At 45.2% G+C, this 16,738-nt stretch overlaps 1 pseudogene; it reads right to left on the bottom strand.

Annotated features, from left to right (window-relative positions):
* Positions 1 to 2,082: 2,082 nt before the first annotated feature.
* LOC127046625 (zinc finger MYM-type protein 1-like) overlaps positions 2,083 to 16,738 on the bottom strand; it is a 398,827-nt pseudogene continuing 384,171 nt past the window's right edge.

Here is a 16,738-nt window from a genome sequence, read left to right as displayed (position 1 = left end):
CGCCCATCTACACTGAACGGACTTTTCTGGGAACGTTCCATCGAAGTATCCAGCAAAGTATCCATCCTGCAATGGCTCAGCAAAATCGGGCATGGATGGAGACTTGCCCATGTGACTCCAAGCTCCCACCTTTCACCTGTGATTTTCCATGAGCTGTGCTGAGGACTTTGAAACAATGGGTTTCCCTCCACATGGCAGAAGTTAAAGAGGCCCCGGAAACATCTCCACTGTGCCTCTCTCCTGCTCCAGCCTCTTTCCTGCTCCAGCCTCTTTCCTGCTCAACTCTCTGGACTATGGACTTATACCAATGGGAGCCTCTGACCAAGGGACTGAGAATCTTCCAGTGATTTGGAAGCACGCAGACTTACCAAGCCAGCAGTTTATTCCATCACTGCTATAAGCTTGAACCAAGAACTTTACAATTATTGTATTTGATTCCTTTAACCAATTTTAATTCTCACCTTTTCTTTCTTTCTTTCTTTCAATAAACCTTTAGAATTTAGATACTAAAGGATTGGCATCAACGTGATTTTGGGGAAATATCTAAGTTATATATTGACCTGGGTGGGTGGCTGGTCCTCTGGGATCAGAAGAACCTCTTATTTGAAGAGGTTGGTTTTAAAGAACCACTCATTTCTCAGCCTAGTGTTTTCAGTGATAATACAAGGACTGGAATGCCCAAGGAAACTGCTTTTATGATGTCTTGTTAGCCGGTGTGGTGAAGCAGGTGTTTCCTTTTGTTGCTGGTTTGGTATGTCCTATGGGGGATTAGGCACCAGTCTTGGGGTGTATCTGCCCCATTTCTCAGCAGTTTGTCCTGAATTTGGCTCTCTCAGCTGTGGCCCACTGAGACATGGTTACAGGCACTCAGCTCTCTTCCCTGTGCAACGAACTGAGAAGATTGCCAGTGGAAGGACAGATGGTGGTGGACACACAAACACATGGTTAGGGCACCTGGTGAGGGAGAACTTTCTTATCTCTATCTGAGGCTGGTTGAAGGGGAAAGAATGGACATTACTCATCTAATCGGAACCACATTGAGACGCTGAAGGGAGCAGAGCGAGGTTTGTTACTAGCAGTAACCCAGCCAAATGGGCAGGAGTTAAATATAAAGACAAGGGTCATGTAGAGAACAAGGTTTGCTCCCAGGGCCTTGGAGAGAAAAGAAATCTGCCACTTTCTCTCTGTGAACTCATTTTGCTTTTCCTGTTCCTTTCCCTTACAGTAAAGATACAGAGAATGGAAGTGGTTAAACTTCTCCCAAGGGAATGAATCACTTGGCTTGGTTTCTTCTCACCATTGCCAGTGCAGACAGGAGGGACAGGATTTGTTTTAAATGAGTCATGGACAGGGGATATTTTCATTGTTTTCTAAGCATTTAGCTCGGGGGTCAGCCTCACAGCCCACTTAGTATCGAGGGAGCAGTATTAATTAAGGGCAAAACACTTCCTTAATGCAGAGTTAAGATCGGCTGGTGCAATATCAGCCCCTTGCAGAACCTCTGCAGCCGCAAAACTCAAACTTCTCAAAAACAGGAGATGCAGCTACAGGTGCCTGCACCACCTTCATCCTGTCCTCTGTCAGCAACATCCTGTTAACACACACACATTGACTCTGCCAACCCCCTGCTGGCTGAAATCTATAAGCTGTTCACTGCCTTTTACAGCCCTTCCAACCAGAGCTCCAACCCCGTCTTGGCCTGACGAGGCCCAATCCCTGGGCAAACCAGACTGGGGTAAGGACTGGGCAGGGCCATGAGAGTGACTGCAGAGCAAGACCCCTGACCCCTACTCAAATCAGCCTTACCTCACTGATCTGTTCTCACTCGGATGCACTGCACCCCTCCCCGAATTCCTGAAAGCCTAGCTAGAGGAGCTCATTTTCCATTGTGATGGTCTGAGCTCTCCCTCCCCACCTGGCCACAGCTGGAGCTAAGATAGATGCCCTCTCCATTGCTCCCCTTTGGGGGAAACAGTGTTAATTTAGAGGACTCTCATCAGGCTCAGATGGGGAGTGGCTGATCTCCGCTCACATTCTCCACAGTTCCAGCCCCTGTTGCTTATTGAAAGAAATGACTCAATATCCCAGTTACATGTTTTATTAACACAAAAAAATAAAACCAAGTACACACATCACTAAGGCTAAACGACTATGAATACCACTCAGCTAACGAAGGGTTAAACAATCCAGTGATAAAGTTCAGGTCAAATCAGTAAATCAACGCATTAACAAGGATATTGCATTGGAATCAAGTCATCAATTTAGTCAAACCCTCAGATGAATACAGCAGAAAATCAACCCTTATAAATCCTAAAACAGCAACCCAAGGAGGCAGGTGCATATTTAGTGATGCCAAAACCCCAATCAGAGATTTTCACCCAGGCAGTGCAACCCAGATTCAGCCAGCTGAACATTTCAATACCGAAACCAAATTATTGCTTATATTTAGCCCACAGCCTCAAAGCGAATTAGTTTTCTCCTCAGATTTCACTATTGCATCACTAATAATAGAAAAAGGAAAATAAATGGCAAAGATTATGAGGAGTTCGATCTCTGCAGCTCTTCAGTTTGGAGTCGCATGGAGCGGGACCTGTAGCTGCAATTGAGGAACGAGGTACTGGCATAGTTGGCCCAGCACTTCGGGCTAGCAGGCTTTTCAGGTACAGGAGACTAGTGAAGGCTGCACAGCCTGTCACTGTTGTGTTTCATTCCCCAGAAGGGATCAGTCCTGGATCCTGGAAGTCAGTCTCTCTTAGATGACTTACATAAGAACACAAGACAGGTCATACTAGGTCAAACCAATGGGCCATATCTAGCCCAGTGTGCTGCCTGAGGGCGACCAGTGCCAGATGCTTCAGAGGGAATGAACAGAACAGGCTTGTTGATTTGAAAGCTGAAGGACTCCCACCCTTACCTTTTACTTTATTGTTGTAGATTCCAGCTTACCCCACCTTATGACACCTCCTGCAAGGTCTCTGGGCAAATCAGGTGTGAACTAATCCTTTGATACAGACATGTCCCACTCTAGATGAAGTGAGGCAGAGTTTGGGCCAACGTCAGTTTGGAATAGCCCGATTTAACACAGCAGTTTTCTCAAAGTATCTACTGTCGTAAACCACATCTAGTGTGGATGTGTGAACCCCAAAGGTATCAAACATGAAAGAAACAAAGGCCACTTATAGGGAGGTTTCCATGGCCAGGCCTGAGGGTTAAACAGCTGGGCTCTAACAGCCGGCCGCCTCAAAAGGAAAAGGGGTCTCAGCACCCATAAAAATAACTGGTTGCAAAAATCAATCATCATGCATCCATCACCATTTTAAATGCTGACCTCTCCTGCCCAATGTGTCTTTGTTTAGCAAACAAGCAAATTGGCGAACTCTGTGGCTGTTACCCTCTAACTCAGTACAAGGTTGCAGATCTTGACTCAAGCAATTTTCCTCTTCACAGAATATTTATTTTAAAGTTTATCAAAATAAATTCCATTTGAAATAGATATAATTACAGTCTACACTAGGGGTCTATTTTCATACATACTACTTCTCTCACATGTTTCTCCACTCTAATTCCTTTGGAGTGAGGTTTTACTTTTCAGGATTAGCCACCTTTTCCGATATAGTAGGAGGGACGGGGAGAGAACTAGAAGAAAACCTGAATTATATTGTAACACTGAAAGTTATCACATAATCAGCCTCTTACTTTACACTAATTAAGTTCATGTTTAATTTCACTGTCACTGGTAACAACTTATTCAAAATATAAACCTATAGGGCAGTTTTCTCCTAATTCCCATTTCCACCATTGAGTTTTGTGTGAAGTCACATTCTATAATAACCGAGGAGCTTTCCATTTATGTGAGTTCATTTCGCCCTGGGTCTTCTCCCACAAGTGTAGGTGGAAGGGCTGTCACGCTGTGTGGGAAGGTTGCATCATGAGAAAAAAACACTTGTGCTCTATTTTCACATTTTCTAATCTTTCAAAGTAGCAGCAGGTGGAGAAGTGATACAAATGCATAAAACTTAATAGCAAAACTAAGAGACCAAACCACGGAGTCAGGACTCAGCATTCATGTATCCTGCAGTCTGAACTTGGAATCTGATACATTCCCTCATTGGCTACCATCATTTGCCCAGCATGGAAGTGCTTCTTGTCCAACAAGGCAGCCAGATTGGGACCCAGAGGTGTGGAATGTCTCTGAAGGAATCAGCTGTTTCTCTCTGTGCTTCATGAAACTTTGGAGCCAGATGGTAAAAGACAGTTGTTCCCAATTTAATCATGGTATCCTCTAGGAGTGTGACTAATGCCACTTAACTAGGATGCAGCGTTCGAAAAATAGTTTACCTGGGCCACAGGTCACCATAGCTTCCATCTCTAGGGTGAAAATCAAAATCTGCAATTTCTACCTGAGTTCTTGTCAAATCTTTGACCTTTCTTGAAGTAATTTTACACGTCTCTGGTGTAGAATTCTTCACCAACCACACAACGTATCAATAGTGATAGTGAGGTATAACTCCCCCAAATATGTCCTTTTATTTCTTTAATCTGGTGGCACAGATTTAAATTAGGGACTAAATTCAGGTGCGGTTTAGAATCCCTGTAAAGCACCAAATGTCAGGTATCTATTGAAAATAGGTCTCTTTCTGCAGCTATGTCACATTCACACAGATTTCATTTTCTACACATTTGCAGTATCTCCCACAGGTGAGCTGAACAGAAACATCACTTCCATTTTCCCCATCCCTACCTAGATAGGGATTGCATTTTCCAAATAATAGGCAACACGCACCTGATTAGGAAGGCGATCTCTTCAGGAGTCACCTCCTGCAGGGCCTGGGCCACAACTGCTTTGGTATCCAAATGCACGGGTATTTTGCTTTGTTCCAAGCCATTTACTAGGGACTAGTCTTCTCAGCCCTTTAGAAGAAATATAGATCTAACCAATTGAACAACAGGGGGATTGGGATAGTGATGAGGAATAAAGAACAGGGAGCTGCAAAAGGCAGAAGCAGGTAACTCATCTAGGAGAGCTGAGAGACCACGGTGAAGATGGTGCAAAGGTTGCTCTGTGGGAATTCGCAATTGTGATTTTTTTAAAAACAATCTTTGGCCAGCCGGAATCAAGACATTTATTACAATTCTCTCATGTGGATTTTCTTACGTCTAACAAGGTTTCAGCTCCGACTGAAGGTTTTCCCACACTCAGAGCACATGTAGGACGTCTCTCCACTGTGGATTCTCTGATGAGAGCTGAGCTAAAACTGAAGCATTCCCCAGACTCAGAGCATATGTAGGACACCTACCCTGTGTGGATTCTCTGACGTGTGATCAGGGCAGAGCTCTGCTTAAAACGCCTCCCACATTCAGCGCATGTTTAGGGCATCTCTCCTATGCGGATTGTCCGATGTCTGATAAGGTTTGAGCTCTGATTGAAGCTTTTCCCACACACAGAACACATGTAGGGTCTCTCTCCTGTGTGGATTCTCTCATGTGTGATGAGGGCTGAACGTTCCATGATGCGTTTCCCACACTGAGAGCATCCATAGGGTTTCTCACCCATGTGAATTCTCTGATGTATACAAAGGGCTGATCTATAACTGAAGCATTTCCTGCACTCCAAGCATGTGTAGGGTGTCCATCCAGCATGGATTTGCTGATGCCTAATAAGGCTTGAGCCCTGGTTGAAGCTTTTCCCACACACACAGCACGTGTAGTGTCTCTCTCCTGTGTGGCTTCGCTGATGTGAGATGAGGACTGAGTTATAACTGAAGCGTTTCCAACACTTAGAACACGTGTAGGATTTTTCTCCTGTGTGGGTTTTCTGATGTCTAATAAGGCTTGAGTTCCGATTGAAGCTTTTCCTGCACTCAGAACACGTGTAGGGTATCTCTCCTGTGTGGATGCTCCTATGTCTGATAAGTTGTGAGCCCCGATTGAAGCTGTTCTCACACTCAAGAGCACATGTAGGGTCTCTCCCCTGTGGATTCTCTGATGTGTGAGAAGGTCTGAGCTCTTATTGAAGCTTTTCCCACACTCATGGCATGTGTAACGTGTCTCTTCCAAGTTGATGCTCTCGCGTGTAATAAGGTCTGAGAGGCTACTGAAGTTTTCCTCTGGACTGTGCTTAGTCTCACAGGCTTTTGCTTTTCCTGGGAGTGCACAACTCCCGGAAACATTCCCTTTGGATATTCCTGATAACATCCCATGTGGTTCTACTTGCTTAACATCTTCCTGCTGGGGAGTCTCCTCGTTTTCACTCACCATCTCATCACCTGATGGGAGACAGAGAGAATCCAGACATAGGTCACTCCCTGTGCTGGAGAGAAAGGAAATCTCAGAGAGAGGAATGGGAAAAGGTGTGAACAAGCCAAAATATGTATGGGACAGATTAAACCTATCAGGAGCTGATTTTCCCCAAAGGAGAGAGAGGAAGGGATCAGTTATGGGCGTGCAGCTCACCAGGGGAAAGAGAGATTGGGGAGGGACCTGATGCCAACTGTCAGTCAGGATAGGTGGGAAGCCTTGAATGACATCTGCCTAATGATTCCTCATCTGCAGGAAACAATCCTGAACTTGGAGAGCTCACAACTTGGAAAGTCTTTGTAGGGCATCCCAGGGCCGGTGCAAGGATATTTTGTGCCTTAGGCAAAACTTCCACCTTGCGCCACCCCCTCAAAATAAATCACATACATTATACACAATACACTTTCACAGAGCAACGTTATAATTTAGAATTTATGTTTCTGCGCTTTAAGTTTAGCAAATTTAGAAACAAGTTCCTCCAACTCAATGCTGTGAGCAAGGTCATGTTCTATTGACAAGGTAGATAGGCCAACAACTCTTTGTTGCAACATTGATGTTCGCATGTATGTTTTTATCAACTTGAGCTTCGAGAAGCTTTGCTCACCACTGGCCACAGAAACTGGAAGAGTCAACAGGATGCGAAGAGCAATAACTATGTTAGGGACACTATCTGTCAGCTTATTTTCCCATATGAAGTTCAATACATCTTGCGGGGATGAACTCCTTTGGACCCGTCTTGCAATAGCTTGCAATTCACTGCACAAGTCAAAGGCATCAATATCTTTGGATCCACCATGTTGCAAAGCTTGCTCCAGATTCAAGCAATGTTACATAATTTGCTTTGGTGTTTTATTTTGCAAACTGTAAACATCATATATGAAGCCAAATACTGAACTAATTTGCTGCATCAATGTGAATCTTTCTTCAATCGAATGTATTGCTGCGTCGATGACTGCAAAGTAAAAGTTCACTTTGAATTTTTCTTTCGGATTATAAATAGGTTCGCCATCTGCTTCATATGCGAACTGCTTCCTCTTCTTTCTAATACGGATTGGATCTGGTTCAAAAGTGCCGGTACATCCAATTCCTCCGCAAGTTCACCTGCGTCTGCCAATGTTTTCTCAAAGGCTGTGTCACTTCTGCGGCCCACAAGAAACTTCTTGGTTTCTCCAAGTTGATTAATGGCATCACATATGTTGAATTCTTTTGCCTGAAGTTGTTTGCTAGTCATGTTGATCTCAAACAATATGTCATACCACAAAACAAGAGAAACAAGAAACTTGAAACTAGAAATGGCTTTTGTAAGAGCCTTTGCATCAACTCATGACATATTGCCAGATGATCCTGTCAGAGTAGTGTCTTCATAGATGTCTATCAGAGCATCATAGATGTCACCAAGCTGATAGCGAAGAGGTTTCAAGGCGTCAATTAGACTTTCCCATCTTGTTTCATTTAATGGTTTAACTGTGAGGTTAGATACGTGGCATGTTAGAACTTCCCAGTGATGTGCAGAAGCTGAGAAATACACATACACACGTTGAACTAAATCAAAGAAAGCGGTTGCCTCCAAGCAACACTTTGCAGCATCATTAACAACCAAATTCAATGAATGTGCACTGCAAGGAACGAAAAAGGCTCGTGGATTAATATCCAAAATTCTTCGCTGGACACCATTTTCTTTCCCTTTCATATTGCTCCTATTGCTGTAGCCTTGACCACACAAGTTTTCTATAGGCAGTGACATCTCTTCTAACTGGTGAAGAATAGTTTCTGTCATACCAGCTTCATTTGTCTCCGTAAGTGACACAAATCTCAAGAAGTGTTCCTTTATGCATACTGATTCAGTCTTATTCTCAGTCTCTGAAGTAGGCCTATCCACAAACCGAATGATCATGGTCATTTGTTCAACGTGGCCTGCATCTGGTGTACAATCTAGAATGATTGAAAAGTATTTTGCAGCACGAGCAGATGCTAGGATTTTTTGTTTGATGGCATTGGAGAGAAGCTGAATAAGGTCAATCTGTATGTCTTTCCCTAGGTAATGTACATGCATCTCCTGGTCCTTAATCCCGCGAAGATGCTCATCCATAAGCGGGTCAAACAGACAGATATTCGACAAATTTGAGGAAGTTCCCATTATCAGAAGTGTGCAGTTTGTCGTGTGCCCCAAAAGGTCAGGTTTTGCATACCAAGAACTCTGACCAAAGCAATCAGACATTTTAGTATTTGCTGCCAATACTTTTCTTCTTGCTTAATCAAGCGCAAATGTTCTTCATCAATTGTTCTCTTGTATTTCAATTGCAGTTCAAGTTCCTTGTATGTTTGAACATTCGTCAAATGTTCACGGCTTTTCTCGTGTCGTGAAAGAATTTCAGACATGTTCTTCCAGTCTCTTGAGCCTTTTTCAGAAAGAGCTGATGTGCCAATACTACTACTGCCAAACAACTTGCAGCAGAAACAAAAGACAGAATCACTTGATGTGGAATACTGCAGCCACTGATGGGGCATTTCTTCTCCATTGACAAGTCTACGTTTGTAATGAATTGTCAAGAATTTTCTTTGCTTACTATCTTTGGGAAAATTGAACTGCTGAACTTGTTCTGGCCCATGTTCCACCAGAATTTGTCAGACTTGATCATCACATTTGGCCCAAGTAGCAGGATCACTAAAGCTCAAATTCAAACGAGTGACATTTTTGCTTTCACAGTCTTCCAAGTTTTGATCCTCGCATGGCTCATTTGATTCATCGTCAATATTCAGAGTATGTTCTTCAAACTCTTCTTCAATTTGTGAAACTCCCATCCCCACCTCCATCTCTGCTTGATCCTTTGGCATTGGACTACCTTCTTCTCTGGCCAGTGGATGGAGATATTTCAGAAACAAACCTTCTTGCTTTTTTTCTTCATTTGATTATCAGTCTTCCGCTTACAAAATTGTGCCCCATAGAATTTTTTTTTTTTAATCTGCCATGAGGCTGCATCAATGGAAAATGAAAAAAAAAATAAATTTTATTCCTTTCCATTCTTTTTCATGTTCACTATTAAAAGTAAAGGATAGAGAATACATGTCACTTACTATAAGTCACTATTTGAATTTCATCAACTGTTTGATGTAAATATTGATTAAGAGATCAAAATGACTTTCCCTTAAAATTAAGCAATGTTGACTGTAATCAGAAATACATCCTTTTTAGTCACGTATACTTCCTTCCTTCCTTCATATCAAAATCTGACAGAGTGCTGCAGAACCCATTCTGTCCAACCAGCCATGCACCTCTGAATGATTAAAAACATCAAATGGTACAAACTCAGTTTGAATGAAAAGTTCCATATTCTAACTAAATAGGTCATACACTCTCAAATGGTTGCCAAGTGCTCTCTGTGCTGGTATGCTCATCTGCTCTAAATGCCTACTAACTTCGCTGTGAGAATAATCTTTGAATTTGATCCAATGAAAGCAGGATGGAAAAGCCGCCCCTCCCCCGCGAAGACCTAGGACATGATGACTGGATGACATAAACAGACACCTGTCCCTCACAGGCACTACCTCATAACATGCCAATTTTGCTCAGCAGCAGGAAGCTCTGAACCCTTTAAATCTCGGCCCCAGCCCAGCCGTCGAACCTGCGGGCAGGATTAAAAGGGATCAGAGCTACCTGCCGCTGTGGGGAGCCCAGAGCCCTTTTAATCCTGGCTGCAGAAGCCGGTGCGGTCTCGCATGGCGTACTGGCTCTTGCTGGTACGCTGTACTGGACCGGACCACCTTACTTTCACCTCTGGTGGAGGCTGGGCCGAAACCCTGCTGTTGTGCTCATCGCTGGGCTTGTGCCATGTGAGCACTAAGCTGTGGAGTTCTGCCCAGCCGCCAGCACCCTGCTGGCAATGACAATAATTGCATGGAGTGTCTGCTGCACTAGGAGACGGAGTTTGAGCCGCATGTGTCAGCGCGCCACCGGCAGCCCAGCCCAGGAACACTGTAAAAAAAAAAATTGGGGCACCGCTTTTTGGCGCTCCAGGCAACTGCCTAGTTTGCCTTAATGGTAGCATCGGCCCTGGGGCATCCCAAAAGTTTCCTTTATTCATGGACAGTTTTTGAGATGGTTCACCCAATTCCTCACCTGTGCACACAGCTCTTGGGAGCACTTTTTTTCAGAGCCAAAGAGGTCTGAGACCCACGGATGTTCCCCTCAATCCAGCTGCGAGGATCACATCAGGTTTGGAAAATGGAAACCCTGGGAAGGCAAAGAAAACAAGGGAGGTCCATGGAATTTGTGGGATACTTGTCACAAGGAATATTCCATGGTTTTAACCCCAGCTCATTTTTAAGACATAACACTCCAAGGCCGGCTTCCTTGGCTCAAAGTGGCAGGAGAGTTATTATTCTTATAAATCATATTCATGACCTTAGTGCCTAAGAGCCAAATAACCGTGGGCCCCTGTTGTGCTAGGCACAGCACAAACCCAGAATAGAAGATGACCCATGCCCTGAAGAATTTACAATCTAAATAGGCAAGACAGACACCGAGGGGGGAAGAGGTGGAACCCACCAGCAAAGTGAACTATGTGAAGGTAGAGGGACAGATCTGATGAACACAGGTATAGATCTTGAGACTATTGTATTTAATTTTATGACTAGGGCCAGTGTTTTCTGGAAATTGCTGCTATTACTGCATTTCCCCCTGAAATTACTCTTCATTTCTGGAATCACCCTTCGTATCCAGAATAGCTGATCAGAGGGTGGCTGGGGATGCAGGGTCACAAACCCCAGATTTCTGCCTGGAGACACCTGACTCCTCCCCAGGGCACATGGCAGAGGCTGGGGGATGGCTGCTTTTGAGACTTGCTGCCAATTTCTTCCCTCCTCAAACAAGTCTGGGTTCAGAAAAAACACTCTGGAGCTTCCCTTTGGGAGGCGGGGCACCTGGCAGTGGGACGCTGGGCACTCTCATCATGCTGCAGAGCAGATAGCACTCGCACCTGCTCTCAACTGCATCAACAGCACCTCTCCCTTGCTCATCACCCCTGCACACAGCTGGTTCATCTCCCCTCTCCCCAGCACACAGCAGGCTCTAGGCTCTCAATGCACAGTGTCTGAGCCCCACCTTCCAGACACAGCTGGCTCCTGTCCCCCCCATCTCCCAACGCACTTTTGGGCTGTAAAGGATTATATATTGCTCATGCTTGTCAATTACTCTGTTCTCGTTGCCAGCAAACACTGGCCCTACTTATGACTGTTATCTGTATCTTTGAACCAGCCCTTGAAAGCATGAATACGTCACAGACTGTGATGCTGAGATGGGCCAGATGACACTGGCGAGGCTGAGGGATGGCTTTCCTGTGCAATCTGGTGTCACTAAGGCTGGATCTCAAGGCTGGTTATACAGAACGCCATCTTCTGAAACTTTGCCGCACACAGAAAGGGCAAGTGATGGATTTTACCTCTTTCAGGAGACTGAAGAAGACAGACAGACTCTTTGGGGAGAAACAGCTGAGTTTGAGCTGACTGAGGGGGGTCTTTTGGGGCTACAAACTGCCATGACCTGATAACCCAGATGTAAGCTTTTAAAGAAGGTTTTTTAATACGCTTTGGAAATGATTCGGGATTCCCAAGAGGACTGATGGTAAATATGCATTTTGATGCTTTTCTTGCTTTATATCTTTTCCCCATAAGGCACAATGACACTGTCATGGATCCACAGGATCTGTGCAATACCCTGGCTTTTAAACAGCCCTTGGGAGGTGCCCCTTCAGTGCACTACACCCCCAAGGGCTCCCACTCTTCCACAAGGATAAGCCATGTAGCTTCAACACCTGAGACTGAGCCTCTGGTTCAATACTTCTATTTCAACCTGTGATCTCTGCCAGCAGATCCAGCTGAAGGACACTCCTGTTCACAGACTGTTCCTCATTCATGCTTCGATGCACCTCAGCAAGTTTTTGCTGTGACACTGGGCAGACTTTTAAAACAGAGCAGGGTGTAATAGTCAACCGAAACACAGCATTGAAAGTCTTTAGGTTAGGACAGAGAAGCAAAGAAGACAATATAGTCCATACTGGCCAATGCCCTTGAGCCACGCTGCTGTAGAAAAGAGTTTGGTTTCCTTTCATTGTACCTGTCCATTTGTCTTCGCTCCAGCAGAGCTCCCTGCATCTGCGAGCCCAGTTCTTCCTGCTCCCAAAAACATAACGAGTCCATGTATGCTTCACTCAGGCAAGGGGAGATCCTCCCGTGGACAGGTGACAATTATTCCTTTGTCTCTGTCAGGTATTCCATTGATGTAGGTTAGTCCCAGCCAGTCCTGAATGACCCATTCATATCACCCCATGACAGCTACGTGATGAAACAACTCATATCTCCTGCTCTTTCTAATCATAGCAATACCAATCAGAGTGGGAAACTGAGGTGTGTATTGGCATCATACAAGTAACACCAAAATTCCCACCTCTATCACACACACACTGCTCACAGCCCTTGGAGAGAAAGCAAAGCACAGGAACTGGAGGTTAGTCAAGTGAACACACTGTAGGAGAAACTGCAATCCTCAAACCTGGTCAAAAAAGAGAGGCATGTAGGTCCCTACCCACAGAGAGGGGCTGGCTAGAGACCTGACACCCAAGAGGCCATTCCTTGAGCAGACCATGGAGGCAGGACAAAGGCTTCGCTACCCCAGAACTGTGACATCACAAAAGCACATGTTGTTGAATTTGGAAATCTAGTGATTCAAGTGTAATGGGAGGGAGAATTAAACTCCGCCAGTGTGTGGAGACGGTTGGGGAATTAAACACTAAAATTCAGGAGCAACAGCCTCTAATTCTTCTGGAAAAGGAGAATGTAAGAAACAAGAACTAGGACACGCAACCTCAGGAGGGACAGGCTCAAAGATCCAAGGAGCCCGGGGGGAAAACAGCTTGTGGCTGCTGCAGATGGGGAATGGGGGCCAAGAGTCTCTCCAGACTCTCACTCCTGTTGACCTCAACCTGATTTTATGATCTAGGACCTAGTCTCACGTCTTGTGGGCAATTTTATACTCGCTGGAGATAAAATGTCATTATCAGAGAACTGCTTATTAGCTTGGAACATGCATGGAGAGGAAAGGAGGTGAACATAGATAAATGGGTTATGAAGTTTGCTACAGTTAAGGGCCTTATATTAGGTGGAGGCTTTGTGGGAATAGTTATGCTGAAGTCTGGGATTTACCAGAATAGGCCTAAGGAGAGAATCCCAAGTCAGATATTTTGCACCCTCATTTGGAGAGACTAACGAGGAACCACAAACAGGTGCAACACGCCACAGGATTCTGAAAGAACGAAGTCTAGGGTGGACTTAACAGTTAGGTTGCTATTCAGTATCTCACCAGTTAGGCTTCATTCATATATTGGAATTATTAATAAATAAGTGATGTAAATCATGAGTATTAATGCTTGATGCTTCATTATGGACTTTCCAAAGGCCACATATGGGTTGGGGCAGCTATTGACATTATTGTAGTCAGAGTAAAAGAGCAGATATGGTATATAGCCATCCTATTACCATAAAGAAGCGGATAAAATACCTCTCCTAGTTACCATTTTTTTCATTTTGTCAGGTCCCTGAGACAGTGTAAACTGGAGCAGGGCCTCCCTTCTGATGGTCTCCCTTGTCCCTAGATCTCTGTTTCCAATGGTGTCCATAACTTGTAAGTATGCACAGTGCCAGACCCTCTTTATTCTGCTTATCTTAGACTGATTGTTACGTGTATTGATCCTTGCCTATGATTTCAATTATAACTGTCTGTATTAAATCACACTTCTGTGTGTTTCACCAAATTTCATCTTTACAATTCACTTTGAGTAGCCATGTAGAAGGGCAAGTTGTACCCCAATATGTAATCTTATAGGTGTAAAAATTGTACAGGCTACACCATCACCCTGTGACATTATCATCAAAGTGTCCATTTGTGCCTGGGCAGGGGCCCTGCTATGGGAGGGAAGAATGCAGCAAGGACTCAGGATCGGTGGCCAGGTCGCTGTGCACAGAGATGGAGAAGTTATATGGGGAGGGGGTAATGAGAGGAAGAGAGAGGTCAAGTGTTAAAAAAACAGTTGAGGAAAAAACGTAAAATGAAGTGAAACTGAACAGAAATAAAACTGGAGTGTAGGCTCTAAAGCAGGGGTCAGCAACCTTTCAGAAGTGGTGAGCCAAGTCTTCATTTATTCACTCTGATTTAAGGTTTTGCGTGCCAGTCATAGGTTTTAACGTTTTTAGAAGGCCTCTTTCCAGAAGTCTATAATAAGCAACTAACCAATTGTTGTAAATAAAGTAAATAAGGTTTTTAAAATGTTTAAGAAGCTTTATTTAAAATTAAATTAAAATGCAAACCCCAACCCGCTCCCCTCTCCCCTCGCCCGGACCAGTGGCTAGGACCTGGGCAGTGTGAGTGCCACTGAAAATCAGCTCACGTGCTGCCTTCGGCACGAGTGCCAGAGATTGCCTAACCCTGCTCTAAAGCAACAAGGCTTGGGTAGGGATTTGGGGTTAAAGGTCTGGGATCCCCCACAGCCCTAGATCCCCAAATCTCTCCTTTCTCCCACTGACGCACCCAGCCCACCTCCTGGGTGCCCTTCCTCCACACTCTCCTCCAATTCTTCCCATTACTCTCAGCTGGCACCACCTCCCAGCACCTTGCGACCTTCCTGTGTTCCCTCCTCATCTCTCACTACCTCATCCCTCACTGCTGCTTCTTAGCTCTAATCCTCCACGCACCCTCCCCATAGCTGGGCACCCCAGAATTATCTACTCCCCCGCTTCTCCTCTCCTCCCATGGCTCCATTCTCCTTTCACCCGTGTGGTCCTGAATGGCAACATTATACACTCTCGTATCAAAAGAGGAGCTCATCTGTCTGTTGCACAAGCCATGCATGAGTCATATACCTATTTACTCCATTTAGTATTCTACAGGTGGCATATTTTCCTCTTAAAATGAGGAAGGCATGAAAACTGTAGTTATTAATGTATCCAATAAGGATACATTCAATGCAATTTTAAAATGACTGATGGCACCAAAAAGGCACATGTCCAAAAATTATACTACTGGATGGGAGATAAAGCAAAAAAAGGGGGACAAGGAAACTTGTCAAAACTTGTGTGATGAATAAAGGTATAAAGTTATCACTACTCAGGTTCTTTAGAGCCCCCACAGCTTCTAATAACTCAGGGGACAGGACTCCTTACCCAGCAAGGTCACTGTCTCATAGTTCTCCTGCATGACATCCCTGTAGAAGGCTCTCTGAGTGGGGTCCAGCAGAGCCCACTCTTCCCTGGTGAAATAGACAGCCACCTCTTCGAAGGTCACCAGTCCCTGAAAGATCAAGAGTCCAACACTCAGTACCTGCGGCCCCACTCACAGCCCCACTATTCACAGAACAGCAGCACCAGGTAAATGGAAGCTCCAGGAGGCACGTTCGCAGAGTCCCACCCCACCTTGCTTAGAGCAGCCAGGAGGCATCAGAGGGTAGAAAGAGAGAAGCTTTATGTCTCCCAGCTGACAGACAGAGGCAGGGTCTACACATACCTACTAGCTAGAGCTTGATATAGGAGATGGGGCTGTCTCTGGACCCCGCTGGTGGCTCCCTGGTAGGAATGTAGCTTTGTGGGGGCCCCTGTGGCATGGGGCCCCAGGCAGCTGCCCTACTTGCTGCCCCCTAACATCAGCCCTGGCTTTCATATGCAGAAAACCAGTTAAGGTGGCCCATGTGGGCCGAGGAGTTTTATAGCATACGGGGGGGAGGAGGCTAAGAAAGAAATAGGTTGAGAACGCCTGGTGTACGGGACCATCTGTCACAAAGGTGAGCTCCTCTGCGTGGTGGGATACATGGGATGTCCCAAGGCACAATGACCTGGCACAATGTGGGGCCTGATGTCTGTGGGGTCTCTACAGTGCCCAGCACAACAGGGCCTAGATCTCACTCGGGGTCTCTGCAGCTCCAGGAACAACAAGGTCCCTGATTCTGTTTGCTGCCCTGCAGCACCTGGCACAATGGGAGCCTGATTTCACTTGGTGTTGATGCAGGGCCTGGCACAACAGGGGCCTGGAGCTCAGTCGGGGTCACTGTAGCACCCGGCACAACAAGGTCCCTGTTCTCTGCAGTGTTCTGTGCAGTTCCTGGTACAACTACTGCCCCAAACTTGGTCAGGGTTTGTGCAGTGCCCGGCACACTGGGGGACCTGATCTCAGGCCAGGCCTGGGCCATACTCAGTACGATAAGAGCCCTGATCGCAGTCAGACACCTGAAGAGAAAAGTGGGAAGATTTTCAAGAATTTGACATCAGTATTTCAGAACTGAGGAGAAAATGGGGCACAAACTAAATATTTGGCAACATAAGAGAGAAGCACCAACATCTGGGGAGATTTTATGTCACCATTCAACAGTTCAAGAGAAAAGAGGGGAAATTTGAGGGGATT

Source organism: Gopherus flavomarginatus, chromosome 1 (genome assembly GCF_025201925.1).
Source record: "Gopherus flavomarginatus isolate rGopFla2 chromosome 1, rGopFla2.mat.asm, whole genome shotgun sequence".
Taxonomy (NCBI): domain Eukaryota; kingdom Metazoa; phylum Chordata; order Testudines; family Testudinidae; genus Gopherus; species Gopherus flavomarginatus.
The sequence above is the reverse complement of the archived record's forward strand: the minus strand, read 5'-3'. Positions and strand labels throughout refer to the sequence as shown.